Source organism: Polistes dominula, unplaced genomic scaffold (genome assembly GCF_049000335.1).
Source record: "Polistes dominula isolate Pdom_NZ unplaced genomic scaffold, Pdom_raw_medaka contig_16, whole genome shotgun sequence".
Taxonomy (NCBI): domain Eukaryota; kingdom Metazoa; phylum Arthropoda; class Insecta; order Hymenoptera; family Vespidae; genus Polistes; species Polistes dominula.
Genome location: NW_028301040.1, coordinates 1,230,320 through 1,244,380, shown reverse-complemented (window position 1 = coordinate 1,244,380; position 14,061 = coordinate 1,230,320). Strand labels below are relative to the sequence as shown.

Sequence of the window (14,061 nt, the reverse complement as noted above, 5' to 3'; positions counted from 1 at the left end):
AAATGGATACAACGATTCTCGCGAGACGTCAGTGTATTTGTGCTTTTTTTCCAGACATGACTTTTTAGAATACCCGCTGAGAAATTTTCATTTTGGCATTCGCAAAAAAAAAAGTCAGAATTAACCAACATCTCCTTCTTTAAGAATTATTTATAAACCACAATTGCAATCTTATTTGAAACTTTAAAAAATATAATTTGAAAATATAATGACAAATAAATACATCTAATCAAAAGATAATCTTTAAACTTAATAATCAAACGTATTAAACGATGCTAATAGAAAAAAAAAAAAAAAAAAAAAAAAAACAAAAAGAAAATAAATCAAATGTAGAAAATAAATATTAAGATAAGCAGAAAACAATGAGTCTTCTAGTAACATGTTTTAAAGCTTCGACTCATAAAGGTGTCTGACGGTACCTTTTCCCTGTCATAACTAGGCCGCATCTAATTAAGAAATCATTTTTCATTTTAATAAACAACGACCAATCAGGTAAACATATTCAACTTATTTTATGCTAAACCATGTAAAGAAAAACAGAAAAATATGAAGAAAAAAACCAAATCAAATCTAGAAAATAATTGTTGACAGGTAAACAGAAAACAGTGAGACTTCCTGTCCTCTTTTATTCCGTTAAAGCCTAGACCATTATTCCAGTAGAACATTTTAAAACTGTTACTCATAAAGGGGTGTTTGACAATACCTTTTTCCTGTCATAAGTAGGCCGCACCTAATCAAGAAATCATTTTTCATCTAAAATAACCATCGACCAATCCAGTAAACGTATTAAACTTATAATTTCTTAAGTACAAACAAACAAATAGACAGAAACTATGAAAGAAAACAAAATCAAACTTAGAAAATAATTGTTGAGTGGTAAGTAGAAAAGAGTGAGACTTTCTGTCCTCTTTTATTCCGTTAGAGCCTAGACCATTCTTCCAGTAGCACGTTTTAAAGCTGCTACTCAAAGAGAAGAAGGGGGTCTGACGTTATACCTCTTTCCTGTGGTAGCTGCGCCGCGTGTCGGCGCGTGGCTCCTCGTGGCGCCTAGAGCGCGCGCGCGCGCGCGCGCTTACCCTCGTACGTGTGTCACCTGGTGGTATAACTATACAAATACGCTCTTAACCAACCCACATACACATACAAAAAGATCACGTATAGCCAACGGACTGCTCCTCTCGTCGAGCAATCCTATCCCCTCCTACGTACTTTTCCCTCTAACAGCACGCCCCTCTTGCGTTGGTTCTCTTTCTCTCTCTCTCTCTCTTTCTGTGTTTGTGTGTGTGTGTGTGTTATAGCCCTTGCTCCCACCATCGAAATCGATGCTACTCGCGGATCGTAAGTTCAGTCTGCGACTAGGCAGCGCGCCTTCTACGTCGCGTACACGCGTTAACTCCGAGGATTTGTCCGTTAATCCACAATATGTCATTATAATTATAATCCTAAAACCCATCGATAATAATTAATATTATTAGATCTACTATTATATGGGATTTAAGGAAGAGATTTATCTTATTAAATAAAATTCATTCTATTAATAATCGTGATTTTGAAATGTTTAAGACATTAGTTTTGATGATCTTTTGGTGACATGATCACTTGCAAAGAACAACTAAACAACTCGATTGTGTAAGGATAAGATAGCCTGCAACAAGTATCTTCTTCATAAAGATTTATCCTAAAACGGTTCCTTCTTTCGAAAATGGGGAAAGGTGAAAGCAAGAAATGTCATCAACGTGATCCTTTCTCATACGTATCGTATAACTCCAAAAAGAGAACCTGAAGCGAGCGAATGTGCGAACTGGGGTTACTTTCACCCTACGGGACGGCAATAAGAAGACCCGTCGTCGTCCCAGGAGTCTCTTCTGGTGAGTAAATCAACGCTCCTAACACATAAGAAAAAGACAAAAATAATAATAATAATAATAATAATAATAATAATAATAATACTAATAAGAGGAAGAAGAAGAAGAAGAAAAAGATTTTGATCGAAGATCTTTTTATTCGTGTTTATCGAGAAATTCAATAAGAAACGAAATGGTGGTGAATGAAAACGATAAAGGGAAAAATATAGATAAAATAAAAGATGAATATCGAAATAGGGTGGCACATAAATACGAAGGTATGGAAAATTTGATGATGACGCGTCATAGATCGCACAGTATTACGTTGGATACGTCGCGCTGTGGAAATGCCATGCGAATCCGTGCTATGCCACGGACATATAGGTGGAGGATTTACCAGAGACGTTTCGGTGACAGTTTCCATTAGGGTATACCACGTGATGCGTCGACGATGGTCGCTTCTATCTCTCTCTCTCTCTCTCACCCTCTCACTCTCGACCCTTTCCCAAGCTGTCCTGATGTTCGCAAGAAATTTCACCTATCTCTTTCCCCATCTCTCTCTCTCTCCTTCTCTCTCACACACACACATCTACACACATACGTACACATCATTCCTCTCACCCTAACTCACCCATCCCCTTTTCACTTCTCGGCGTGTCACGCAAAGCTAGATACAGAGAAACACGACATATATATAGTATATATACTTAGATCACGTTGCACACTTCAAAATGTACAATACTCCGGTAACTGTTTCGCGGGAAAGTAGCTAAACGCGAGTCGCTGAAACTTTGTTAATTAATTGCTTCGGAAATATAATCCACGTCGAGTGTAACTAATCAGGGAGAAACTCGGTCGGACGTTGACGGGCATGTTTGCTGCACCTATCACGTAGCGGGATGGAAATGTAATTTGCCGGGATAGAGTTAGCCCCGTTGAATGCCGTGGCCAACGATATCAAACGTTACCCCCTTCTCTCTCTCTCCCTTTCTCTCTCTCTCTCTATTTCTGGTTAAACCCCGCGACAGCTCGCCAACCAAAGAGACCTCTCTCTCTCTCTCTCTCTTCATTTCTCTCTCTGTCTCTCTCTCTATTCCCCATTCTTCATTCTCACATTGATCGCCATTCTCGAAATTTTGCACGTAAGGATCCAACGATGAGTTCAAGTTCTTCTCTCTCTCTCTCTCTCTCCTTTATTTTTCTCTACCCTTTTATATAATAATAATATGTGTATATACGCACATGTATGGATTTATTTCTTTCTAGATTTAAAATTACTGTCTTTTTTTAAAAGTGTGTATATCTTTGTATATATATATGTATACGTATATATAAGTTCTCGATTAACTTCGAAGTGTTTGAGTGGAACTTTTGGTACCCTGGCACGCTTTCTACTACTTCCTAACTATAACGTAAAAAATTGATCCCTCCTGTCGGTATCGTTACTTCATCGAAATTTACAACCTGATTTATAAGTTTAATTTTGTTTTCTAACTTATTCGATTTACGTCATAACGATATTATATATTATCTTACGAATACGAAGAAAAAATATCAGGACAATGTAATATCTGATACAGTTATTGTTTGTGTATTATATCTTGACTGTAATATTTATAATCCATTTCGGAGTATGCAATAATTGTAGGATCGTAACGTAATATACACAGTATACATATTTCATCTTACTATATTTAAAAAAAAAAAAAAAAAGAAAATAAGATTTCAACAACATTACAAAAAGGTCGACAACTTTGGTATGATAAAAATTGAACAATAAACAAATTCAATTATAAACCAACTACTCAAACAATTTCTATTGGCAAACTTTGTTTGATTCTTTATACAAACATAACGAACAAGTTGATAACGCGAATAAAAATGTTGTCTCTTAAAGTCCTGTATCTGCTATTGGGAATGATAATCGTACGTACGGGATAAGTCGTCGAGAGACGATTTTCGAGCATTACATGGAAATGGTTTTAGTGTCGAGTGTGTCACCGAATCGTCCACCGATTAAGTTCCGGCAACTACGATTAGAAGCTTCGAAATTCAAAATGCATGTTTTGCTCTTCATCCTCATATGCATTTTATCCGTTGTTGTTATACATAAAACTCGTTAGAGTTCTACACGTATAAAAGTGTACCATTTTATAAATGGAAAAGAAGAAAAAAAAAAACAAAAAACAAAAAAAAAATAGGAAAATAAAATCAAACAAGATAATGTATGACAATTATTCTGCTAACTGATGAAAACTGATATCGCTTTTACGAGTTTCGTAAAACACAACATAAAATCCATGTGAAACTCATATAAAAATTCAAATCAACCACGTTTACTAAGAAAAATCATTTCATTTACAATCCCCCAATGTAATCTTAACTTCGTATGGTGATATTTAAGATCAATTATTTGCTAAAAAAAATATAATCTAATAATTATCAATCAAATGTTGGTTTTTTTCTCATTTTGTTTGTTTTTTGTTTTTTTTTTTTCGACAAACGAATCACTGTCGCTCGAGTCAATTAAGTTGTTCAAAAAGTAATTTGGTTTTTTTTTTCACAGAGATTTCGTTACTCGCATTTGCTCATACCTCAACCTTACATTAAAAATCAAAATCGTTTTACATTTTGACAACATACATTTCAGTCGTGATTTAAAATTTCTTTACGTTTTGATCTGTTAAGTAGATTTATTTTTTTTTTTTTTTTTTTTTTTTAGCATCGCATCAAAATCAAAATTACCATATTTCTCATATTTGACTTTTTTATTTCAAATGTAATAATGCAGTGCAAGGGGTAATCAAATATTTTTTACCGTATACAGAAACGTTATGTTAAACGAATTTTCAACATTAAAATTTAATCATTTTGATTTAAAAGATGCACCAAATTATGGTCGTTTATTTGAAGAAAATTTTGAACCGAAATAAATGTACTGATACTCGAAAATATCCGAGAAATTAAATTTGTCAAATACACGAGACCAATTTGTGATCATTTGCAATACCGTAAATTGTAAATATAAAAATGAAAAAAAAAATCGTGTTTTTATTTACACAGTTGATTAAAAAAAAAAAAATAAAAATAAAAATCAAACTATCGTACATTTTTTTTTCCGTCCAAAGTTAATAATATTTTGTATCATTAATGCAAATGTACAAATTGATTATGAACAAACAAAAGTAAATGAAAAAGTAATCTGTCCATATGCAACATAAGCTCATCCAGAACATACTGCTTGCAAACCACAGAATATTACTAATATAATCCATACTATGATATTTGCAATACTAGGTACAAATCCGTATTACGCAATACATGTATGCTACAATTGCGCGCACGCTTCTCACAACGTTCATGTTTCGCATATACATTCGCATATATATATATATATAGAAATACGTTTGTAAATGTATTATTACATTTGACACCGTGCACGCAGAACATTCCAGAATTCTGATCGTAAACGGTCCACAATCGAAGTATCGACGAGCGAACTATTAGTCCGCATTATAATTATGCCTATGTATTGGAAACATCTCTGAAATGTGTGCATAATTATCGTGGAACGTTTTGCAATTGCAAACATAATTCGCGAGTTTGTAACTAAGTGAAATCCAACATTCGCAGGAAATTTCATCCCCCTTTTCAGTTCTACGGTTCGTCAAGATTACTTAACGAGCTGTAATAATCATAATCATAATCATAATAATAATAATAATAATGAAAGAAGAACAGAACGTATCTTATAAATTTTTTAATATTCCACGTAAACAAATATTACTGAATAAATAATTGATATAAAAGAAGGCAAAAACAAAAATGAACAATTTTATTACTAGAAAAAAAAAATGATATATTATATATAACCGTTGCATATTCATTTAAATCTGAGAAAGAACAAAAAAATTGCTTTAATCACGTATATGTGAGCCTTTAATTTTTCTTCCTTTCTTTCTTTCTTTCTTATAATAATTTCAAAAATATATTATATTTGAAAATAATTATAACGATAGAATATTAATTAAATGAAACGAATCAAAACCAATATCCATAATAATGATTATATTATATAGAATATTCATACTTGTTTTCATAAATCATTCATACGTTTCATACGTGCCTGTTAATCGTCATACAATAAACAGTATTAGAGTTAATAATAGTAGCACGTTGTTACTACTTATCCGCAAAGATTTCGTTACTAATTCAGTGAGAATCAGTAATGATCGAAGGAGTGGTAAACACGTATACACGTATTTGCCGCATCAATGTACAGTAACTACGCACTATGTTTGCGGTCTAGCAATACAAATAGGGGTTGCTTTCCGGTCTTTGTACAGGTACGGTACAATTCGCCACCACCTCGGTTATTCATTCTCGAGCATCGTTCCGCGTTATTCTTGATACCGCGAAATTTACTTTACCACGCGAGTATAACTTTAAAAAGATTATTCCGTGAAAATCAAGCTCCGTGTTAAATTAAGTTTGATCTCCCGTCACGAAGTCGATGTTTCTTGGTTTTTTTTTTTTTTTCTTCTTTTTTTCTACATTTACATACACGTATAACCATACATATATGTATATATAAATGCACGTGTCAACGATATTCATTGAAAATAAAACAATTATTAAAAGCTAACTTTGTTGATAGAGGTTGATTAAACAAAATTGCATTTCTTTTTCCAGTCCACGTCGTTGCAAATAATAATTTAATTTATAAAATCTATATATATATTAAAAACAAATTCATTGTCAAAATCCTATGAATAATTTGATTAATTCTTACGATAAAGAAAAAGTAATTCAACTTTATTTCTAAAGTAAAATAACCAAAGGTTCGAACAATCGTTGGGGGGTCTCGATTCGTAGAACATAGTTTACGTAAAACATACGCATTTGTGTCAATGCGTTTTTATGTTTTGTTTATTTCAATGTGCATATGCGTATATAGAGAGTTGTGCATATAAAGGAAACAGAGATTCCAACTAACGTCTACGAGTTGTGTATATGTATTCTAAACTGTAGATCGCTTAGAAAACGAGCGACTATTCGACTGAGTGCACATCACATCACATATATACATATAAACATACATAGATATACTTACATATATGTATATATATATATATATATACGACTAGGAATAACTATGTATGACGACAAAGAGTTCGTCGATCGGTTCTGTCTCGAATTGTGCAGTTAGCACGCTCCACCGCAATAAGCTCTTAAGCTTTTCCATTATTCCCAACACGTACGGGCACTCTTCTTCCTTTGCCTTTCCATTTTGCCATTGGGCTTACTCGCATGCGGTCCTGGTTTTAACTCTTACGCGATTCTTAGAAAAATTTCACATAACCTGAGAGATAGAAGAAAAATGATAGAAAATAGTCGAGAGAAGAAAAAAATCGAAAAAAAAAAAAAGTTAATAAACTTAAAACGTTTTCTCATGAAACTTGTCATCCAAACCCCATATATATATATATATAATAATAGATAGTTATACGTATCTATCGATAATGTTATATTTATTCAACTACGATATGATACAAATTACGTGTATATCTATATAAACTTGATAATTAACCCAATTATTTAATGATCCTTTTTGATTTTCTCCCTTTGGTAAATAACTTTCTCTCGGGTTTTGACATTAATACGGATTCCGAACGATCTCGTATTAAATCAGACGCGTACAAAGTCGCGAATACTATTTTACATAAATACCTTTGATATATTCGTAGAATAAATGCTCGTTATCTGGATCTCTCTAGAGTTTGTATTATATAATAATGTTAAATCTGTAAGAACATTCTTTTTGTCGTTTAATACGTACCGTTTCCTTTTCCTTTTAGAATACGTAGAATACGTTCCAATAAATATATAGGTTAATTATTCGATTGGAATTATTTGAACATTTAATATAAGTCAATTATATTAATCCCACATTGTGTTTGTTCGACAATAATAATTTAATTTATCTTGATTAACATATCTCACATTTCTAAATATCTGCTTGGTAATACTACTACTACTACTACTACTACTACTACTACTACTACTACTAATCAGCTAATTAATTTATTTTCCAATTGACCGGATATTAATCATATTAATTATTGTTATTACACTCCGTTAATTCTTTTCTAATGAAGTTTATAATAATAAGAAAAGAATGTTCAATTTTTCAATTTGATGTTATTAATGAAATTTGATAACAACGTTGTCAACGTGAAAATAAACTCTCACTTATGGTTTAAAATAATAGAACACGTGTCAGGGTTGAATGGTTCGAAGTTTCCCCATGAACCCTAGGAACAAACCTTCTCTCTTTCATACCTACACACGGTATCGCAATAGAACCATTAATATAGTATGGTGGACTACGTATGATTTAATGGCAAACTTCCCTCTTCAACATTCTACAACGTTCGTTCGCCTCGTTAAGGTTGCTCCCACGCAATCTCTATTTCATACTAGACATTAAATCAAATCCCAATGAAGTCGATGCCATTCGATGAACAATCCCTATATAACCAAAATAACTATCAACAAAACGTAATAAAGACATAGTCAATTTAAAATCAATGATGCGACACATTTATATATTATTATTATGACACTATTTAATCATTTCTAATATTTCAAATTATCCACAATTTCTAACTAGTCTAGTAACTTTCAATTATCTAATATCGGATAAAATTTCATTTGGAAATGAATAATTTTGTATTAATTAGGTTCCGTACTAATTGGTCAGAATCTGACATACGAACCAGTTATTTTGAAACCCAAATTTTTCACATCGATATAGTTAGTATGAAAAAAAAATGAAAAATCGAGTCCTGAAAAAAAGATTAAAAAAAAAAAATACGAGTATCTCCAAATATATTTAAACATCGAAAAACTTTCAGGATTTCGACGGAAACCTGACAAAAATTGTCGAAACCCAATTCGTGACCATTATTTAACAGTAACAACACACCCACCCTTAATAATTTTTAATATCCATATATTGCAAAAGTGTCGTTCTACGAGTTGATACATTTTAACACCATATAAATGTTACAAAAATAATAACATTCGTATTTTCAATCGTTCAGAGATTTCATAAAAATTGCATTCAAAATCTAACCAAATATTTTCTTCTAATCCTCTTACCTGTTTGAGAGAATACAATTAACTAACCAAAATGTTAATTATAATCTCGATTAAGTTACCACAAATTAGCAAAGAATAATAAAACGTAGAAAATAAAAGCAAATAAAAGCAAGAAGAAAATGGGGGCGTATATTTGGTTCTTTTTTTTTTTTTATTAGGAGAACGTCGAAGGAAGATCTTTTAGTAACAAACAAGTGGACGATAACAAGAGAAACTGCTCGTTAATGTTCCTCCAATGATAATCTTTCCCTCGTACGAGCATTGTCTGTATTCGGTTGCTTCCGCTTTTAAGCAAGATAGGTACCTCTACGAATGACGGCAAGAGTACCGTAGTAGAAGCTTTGTTCAAGTGGTCAGACTTTGAAAAGCCCTCTTACCTAAGTGCGCATACGGTAATAAGGGCTCAAGATTGACTTCAAGAACACTTCAAATGGCAAACTTCTCCGAGGCCTTCTGCGAACTCGAAGCATCTATTTAGCTCGTTAACTAACATCTGATAATATCCATAGACGCATCGATATTTAATTCATAATAATGATAATAATAATAATAATAATAATATACAGCGTGATAATAATATATCGTAAATTAAAACATTAATAATGATAATAATTTATTTACGATAATAAACGATGATAAAACGTATTTAATAAAATGTAATAACTGAAAAAAAAAACAAAAAAAACAAAATGAGAGTTAACTTCAACAATGATTAAAAGCATTAATTGGATCGTATTCCAGATATAACATATATAGGTATACCTGTACGTTATAAACTAAGTTTAATATTCATAATATGTGAGTAAGACTAGTAAAAGTAGAGAGAAGTACTACTCGAGAAAGAAGGTTTTTTTACTGTAGGGTTTAGATTTGTGTTCATTCGAAAGAAAAAGAAAAAACTAAAAATGAAGTAGCGATGGAGAGTTAGGGGGTTGGGTTGTAAAATCTAGGTACTTGTATCGATTAACTTTAATCTTGGGAATGGGATTTGAAACTAGTAACGATTCCTATGAATTAATCTTGCACGCAAGACTCTCGTATACGAGCTTTGAACTATCGCATCTACAAAACGTTGCTTATCGTAATATGGAACACGTTTCGTGCCACCGTAGACTCTCTCTCTCTCTTTCATTCTCCAGATTGTTTGTGTATGTATGTGTGAGTTGTTTTTTTTTCTTTCTTTCTTTCTTTTCCATCTTTTCTTTTCTTTCGCTAAATGAAACGTCACACTAGTAGGCCCTAGGCTGTCCGTTTTTTTCCCTATCTCATCCGTGTCTCGTTAAAGGACGACGAGATAACTCCGGCCAAATTGCTTTCACCGTGATGATGATTTCGATTCGAGTGACGAGTGTTTTTTTCTTTTTTTTTTTTTTTAAGTATGACCGAGGAGGAGACATAAAGGATTCTACGACGTATGGGCTTACGACAAACTCAACCGTTACCTTTCGTCATCTGGCCAAGGGCCAACGCCTCCAGTACGTTTTCCATAACGCTAGGATTTCTCTCCCACTCTCTCTCTCTCTCTTTCTCTCTCTTGATTCTTACGTTCGTCTATCAACATGACGACGCGTTCATTTAACGGATCGCCCTTTTCTCTATCTTGGATATGTCATTAAAAAAAAAAAAAAAATAAGAAAAGAGAAAAATAATAGAAAAATGTGTGGAATACCTTGGATGAAAGATGAGATAAATCTATAAAGAGAGAGACAGAGACAGAGACAGAGACAGAGAGAGAGAGTAACACGTTAAAATTTTGTCAACGTATTACTTCAACTTGACACTTCTTTTTCTTTTTTATTTGGGGATAATATTTTGTTACGCTACCTTTTTACCTCGGTCGGCTGATGATGGATCGAAAATGTAACATTTTTGATGCCTGAGATGATTCTTGACTCTATACGTTGATAAAACGCGGGTAGGAAATGGTGCACTCGCCTGATAACGCTTAACAAAGTGATCGATGGATGGTTGCTGGGATTGTTTAAATTTTTTTTTAACGATAAACTCTCTCTCTCTCTCTTTCTCGAACCTTTTGAATATAATTGAAGAGAGTATAAGGGCTAAGGAAAAAGAAGAGAAAAAAAAAGGAACGGTTGATAGAATTAAAAAATTGCATAATTAATTAATTATGCAATTTTGGTAATTTTTACATTATTCGTTTGCGTTGACACGTCTTATCACACTTTTCAATTCATATGGGATATCAAATTTATCACAATGTTCACATTACTTTCGAGTTCCTATAATGCCAGTTAATAATAATAATAATATAATATAATATTATTTATTATTATTAATATAATATATATTATAACATTTTCTACATTGCACAGGTATCAATGAGAACGATTCTAAATTCATTACAATTTTTGATACACTAATACAGTTAAGTCCAAGTAAATTAGAATTGTATCATTTGTATTACTTAATTAAAGATCGGTTAGTCAATTATTTGTTATCTTGAATGAATAATAAATATGCATTGAAATATTTTTTGTTCATTCGCGTAAAATGAGGGGGGACAGGATCGAAACTAACTCGAACGATTTTCTCATTAAAATTCAAAGAACGTAACTTGGGTACCGAGAGGTGTCCTTTAAAGCGTACTACTTTATTATCGCGATTTTATAGTAATCTCCATCGCGTTCAAGTTCGTTATTCCGTAAGATTTCTGAAACCGGTCCAAGCACTTTGCCTTCTGGAATAACGAAGAGTTCGTCAAAAGAAGGCATTTTACATTCGCGAGACGTACGACGACGGTAGACGTTCGACCTAGATATTACCAAGATTTTACTTCTCCTCAAGCGCTACATTAAGCTCAACTATACTTTTCATATTAGTTGCTATTCACTTAAGTATCGCGAGGGAAAATTATTAAGAGTAAAGCGAAAACTTTAACTGAATAATTCAACGTGACGCATAAACAGCAAACAACTTTCTTACCCTCCTTCATGAGAATATTAATTAGTGAGTCTTACTTGATTGCTAGAAATTAGATTGTTTTTATACTTCTTCTTCTTCTTCTTCTTATCCATTATTATACTTTGTATATACCTAAACTGAATCGATCAATTTGTGATCCTTATTATATTCAAATTTGATGCACAACACTGAAATTTGAAGAAAAATCAATTATACTGACGATTTAATATTGACTCTTACTACTTGCACAGTATATGAGCCTAATTGATTTCTACAATTGAGTAGAATTTATTTAAAAAAAGAATCAATGTTCTTTAAATCTGACCTCTCATGTCTTGTTATTTAACACGTTGACGCCGGCGCCGATTTTCAGTGTCTGCGCTGTGGGGCGGCACTCGAATCTAAGATGCACTTCATCTGGCGGGACAGTCAAGCGCGGGCCACCGGTGGTACGCGCTAGCGTGAACGTGTTCAATTGTGATTGTAAGATCAATACGATAATACAATTGATAATTGACGAATATACGATTAATTTAATGATTAATTGAATTTGAAGAATATGATCAATAATGACACACACGTCTAGTTAAATTCTATAGAAATTTGTGATATGTATAACAGTAAGGTAGAACGTAGATAGGAGTGATTTACTCGTTAAAACGCGACGTATTAAGTGTCTCTTAGCGATAATATAATGAGAAGGTATTCAAGTTATAATTTCATATGAGATATATTCCGGCAAGATGATCGTAGAGAAATTGGCCAGCCCATTTCATGGGTAAGAGATAGTGATGCGTATAGAACTATGCATACAAAGGGTATATATATATATATATATATATATTCCATGTTTTGTGGATCTTCGTGTTAAGTCGGCACACAAACGCAATTGTTTGGAGCGTCCCGACAGGTTTACGTCTCATAAAGTTCTAAACGCGTTCCACCGAGAAAGATCTTAGCGTCCCCATTTCTGTTAGACCGAAACATTGTCTCAAAACGACTATAATTGTATCTATAGTCACAGATCTTACCATTACTTCTTGACTATAATTATTATTCCTAATAATAATAATAACTCATTGTACACATATATTACATATTATATTATTTATAATTCATTATATTATATATTTTATTTTATTTTATTTTATTTTATTTTATTTTTATCAATTACTAAATTTATCTTCATGATAGATAAATGATATAGGATTCGTGATAAAAAGTTAGTATAATTGAAACTCAAAATAGAGTATTGCTTTACATACAAAAGATCGTTCTTAGCCATTGAACAATGATTTGATTGTTTCGTTAAAAGCATCTATTTATTTCATCTGAAAAATGTTATAACACAGATAAATCAATGACATTTATTTAATATCGTATAAAATCGTAATCGTTGATCAAACGATTAGAATAACAATCTGTATAAATGTTGAATAACAATTTCAATGTTCTTTTAACGAAATTAATTGTACGGTTAACGTAATATCGTAATAATATATAATATCCACTTAATGCACAAACGATTATTAAATTTGTTCAAATAAAACAACGTGGAAAAAGAAAGAGGTCAATGAGGAGAGGAAAAAGTACGTAACAGAAAAAAAAAAAAAACAGAGAGAAAGAAAAAAAAAAGAACCATCCATCGAGGGATATTTAGGACAGGTACAAGTACAGGTTACCAAATATATCGTGAAAAATTGTACGTTTGTTGACAAATCCGATCTGCCAATCTTGAATCTCTGCGAATCTATATAAAGTTATGCGAAAACGAAAATACGTTTTTAAGCGAGAGGTCATACGGAAAAACGAACATTTTCAATGGATCATACGGAGAACTAAAAAGAAGGGGGGGGGGTGGAAGTGAAAGGAGGGAGAAGTTGATCGTTATACATACACCGATACATACTCAATACTTCAACGGATTATACAAAAAGAGAGAGAGAGAGAGAGAGAGAGAGAAATACGATCATCAAATACATCCAATACATACATCACTAACGATATCACAACATTATACTATCAACATATACACACACGTACACATCTTGACATTTTAACGTTAAATGATCGATAAAAAGTTGTCAAATCTGTACTTATACACCATCGCAATAGCAATCAAGTTAACCGA

The 14,061-nt window shown here is 32.4% G+C and overlaps 1 protein-coding gene across 2 annotated transcripts in view; it reads left to right on the top strand.

Annotated features, from left to right (window-relative positions):
- The first annotated feature begins 1,333 nt into the window (after positions 1–1,333).
- The window catches only part of LOC107067199 (discoidin domain-containing receptor 2), a 72,872-nt gene continuing 60,144 nt past the window's right edge, over positions 1,334–14,061 (top strand). Inside the window, exon 1 of one of the 2 annotated variants that reach the window (XM_015322481.2) lies at positions 1,334–1,868. The gene's annotated coding sequence lies outside the window, so the exon portion shown is untranslated. The remainder of the gene's footprint in view (positions 1,869–14,061) is intronic. The other variant, XM_015322480.2, reaches the window with a different exon arrangement.